Source organism: Curcuma longa, chromosome 5, assembly GCF_044706935.1.
Source record: "Curcuma longa cultivar G26 ecotype Majalengka, Jawa Barat chromosome 5, ITB_CL_G26_1.1, whole genome shotgun sequence".
NCBI lineage: Eukaryota > Viridiplantae > Streptophyta > Magnoliopsida > Zingiberales > Zingiberaceae > Curcuma > Curcuma longa.
The window spans coordinates 1,949,808-1,953,387 of NC_133865.1; positions in this window are offsets into that span (position 1 = coordinate 1,949,808).

Here is a 3,580-nt window from a genome sequence, read left to right on the forward strand (position 1 = left end):
TTGAGCTTACAGGAGACAGGTTAAGTCCTAGTGCTGCTAGATATGAAGTCTTGGCAGAGTCAAAGTGCACCAGGTAAAGTCTAGACTTGGTCAGGAGAACCAAGTTACAGCAGAAGTCTGGACTTGGTCAGGAGGACCAAGTTACAGCAGAAGACTGGACTGATTAGGAGGATCAGTTGCAGTGTAAATCCTGGGGGGCAAAGACAGAGCCGAGCACAAAGTCCAACGAGTCAGGAGGACTCAGTTGGCAATCAGGTAAATTCTCCCGAGGGGAGTGGGTGAGGACGCGTTCCCAAGGGGAGCATTAGGCGTCGGTCTAACACAGGGTCTCACTGGAGATCCAAAGTTAAGACTCGTAGTTGGTTCGATGAACCAACTTGATCTTTTGCATGTTATCATTTTTAGCTAACATCTTTTGCAGGAAGGAAAAGTCAAACGAATGTGAACTCCGGACAAAAAGCTGAGTTTTCGGGTCTGGAGTTGACTCAGATGTGTTCTGGAGTCGACTCCAGCCGAGTCAGCTGAAATCCAAAAGTCTGCGCATTGACTTTCTGCCAACTTAGCCTAGAGTCGACTCAGGCAAGGTTTTGAGTCGACTCAGGGTCAAAAGTTATCATTGCTGATGCCACCGCGACTGAAGTCGACCCAGAAGTCAATCGGAGTCGAGTCAGGAAGGATAACAGGCGAAGAAGATAAAAGTTAATCTGCCACGCAAGTTGGAGTCGACCCAGATCTGCATCTGAGTCGACTCAGCAAGGCTATATAAGCCCTCGCGACCAGCAGCCGAGATATCAACTTCCAACGCCTCCGAACTCTATTCTCGCGACTCCCGAGCCTTACATATTCGACGTCGGTGCTGTACCTGCTCCAAGCTACTCTACTTCACACCGAGGCACCAAAATCTACTTCCGGGGAGCGACCGAGAAAGCTAGAAGTTCGGTAACAAAACAAACCTTGTACTTCTATTTTAAAATCTTGTAATCCAATTTATATCATTTTTTTCGACACACTTGCTGTCAAAAAGGGGCAAGTGTCTTAGTGGATTGCCCAGAGTAAATGGTCAAGGACCGTGGGCCTTGGAATAGCAACGTTGCGCTGTGAACCAAGTAAAAACAAAAGTGTCATCTGCTTACTTCTTTATTTACGTTTCCGCATCGTTCTCTATTTTAGTTTCCGCAAGCGTTCGACATTTTATGAAAATCGAAAAGCGTGCAATGCGCTATTCATCCCCCCTCTAGTGCGTATTTCGATCCTACACTATGTTTTAGAATATGTTTTATACTATGTGGATTTTCGTATTCATGTTTTTGGTTTAGTTTGTGCATGTTATAGAATACTGGTTGTGGCCGTGTGGGCCTTGTTCACATAATTTTATACTTGTTATGTATTTTTTTGGTCATGTGTGGATTGTGGCCCTGTAGGTCTTATGGTGACCATGTAGGCCTTATAATATACAAGTATTCAAGGAAAGGGCAATTGTTACGGGGGAGATGCTGTCGAAATTTTCAAATAGCCGTCTCCCGGGACATGACAGTTGCCGAAATTTTCTCGTAGGATGATGCTTTCGACGATCAAGTTGAGCAAGAAGAAGAAGTATAAGAAGAAGAAGAATGTGGCCATTCCTACTTGCTCCAAGATGACTTTGGTCTTGTTTGCCATATTTGTGGAGTAATACAGAAAAGCATAGATACTATATTTGATTACCAATGAACAAATGTACTAACATACAGCTAAAACCTTTACAGTTATATCTTAACTTAGTTCTTATTGGTTTTTTTGTTTGTAATTAGAAGACATGTATAGCAACAAAATTAGAGCTAATGTAATCTGAACTACGAACGTTCTTACCCACTTGTAGCCCTTGTTTGATTTGATCCTCAATTCTTATTTGTTTATGTTATTTCTAAAACATTTTTCTTCAATATTTTTGAAGCATGCTGTCCTGGTACATGCACATGATACAATTTCAAATGTAGATGTTACTTATATATTCTATATTTCAAATTGAAGGGACAAAAGAGGATATACTTACAAAAGCACTTGAGATGAGAGAAAATGTTGGGCGTGTGAGGGGCATTGGAGGTCATATCACTCCAACAATGTATTTCAAAGTTGGTAGAAGCATATTATGTAAGTCTATGTAATGTATTATAAGTAGTTCACATGTCTGACAATGGTTTTGTATATGGAAGTCATTTGATAAATATAATAGACAATGATTTTGTATATAGAAAATAAAATGGTTTTTATTTATTACTAAAAATATTTATTTCATTTCAAAATACAATGATTTTTTAATTGTGAGAAAAAAATAAGACAACGCTTGTTAAATGTTGCAAAATTCAAGCAGTTTGGAACAAAATTACAACGCTTTCTAAACGTTGCAAAAAGTGTTGTCGATGTTAATAAAGACAATGCTTAAAAAGTAGTCTTTGAGCAGCCTTTTTTATAACAGTGACTTTTACAAAGCTTTTTCAGCCAGATTGACAACACATTAAAAGCATTGTCTATTAGCTTTTTCTTATAGTGTAGGCATGTCATGCAACCTAACAACTTATCTAAAGAACAAGTCGTGAGGCATCATTAGTTTTCTAACATGGAATAAAATGTGCCATCTAAGAAAACCTATCTACCACAACAAAAATTGAGTCTCTTCCCCTCTTAGTATGGGGTAGTCCCAAAATAAAGTCCATTCAAATATCAGTCCAAGGCTCCCGAGGTATAGCAAAGTAGTATACAAGTCATGGGGTTTCAACTTAGATTTAGATTGTATGCAAGTAATACACCTCTCACGTATTTTCTCCACATCACATTTCATATGAGACCAAAAGAAGTGATCTTGTAGAACCCCTAAAGTCTTAGTAATGCCAAAATGTCCCATCAAGCCACCACCATGGGCTTCCCTAGTGAACAATTCACGCAACCAACACATAGGCACACACAATCTATTCTCACGAAATAAAAACCCATCATGCCTATAGAACTTACCAAATGCAACCTTGTCAAATACTTTGAACACATTATAAAAATTAGCATCATTAGCATATAAATTCTTGATATATTCGAATGCAAGTAATTGTGTATCTAAGGCGGAAAGTAAAGCATACCTTTGAGATAATCTTGCTTGTATTTTATCACATAAGGAAAGGTCTCAATGAATTCCATCCATTTAGCATGGCATCGATTCAATTTTTGTTGGCTCTTCAAATGCTTTAGAGATTGATGATCTATATGAATCACGAATTCATTTAGAGAAAGGTGTAAAAAGATGTATTTATAGGTCTCGGCACTCCTCTAGCACGCCTCCGTCACACGGCCGTGCTGGTCGTCCCTCTGGAAAAAGGGCACGGTCGTGCCTAGGAGGCACGAACGTGTACTGCCGCTGCTCTGGAAAACTGGCACGGTCGTGCCTTTGGGGCACGACCGGGAACAGCCGCTCCTCTGGAAATCAGGCACGGCCATGCCCTGGCTCAATAGTGGGATGGAGACACGGCCGTGCCTGAAAGGCACGACCCTTAGCAGCTGAATCTCTAGATGAAGGCACGGCCGTGCCTGGTAAGCACGGCCCTGGACTGTTGCT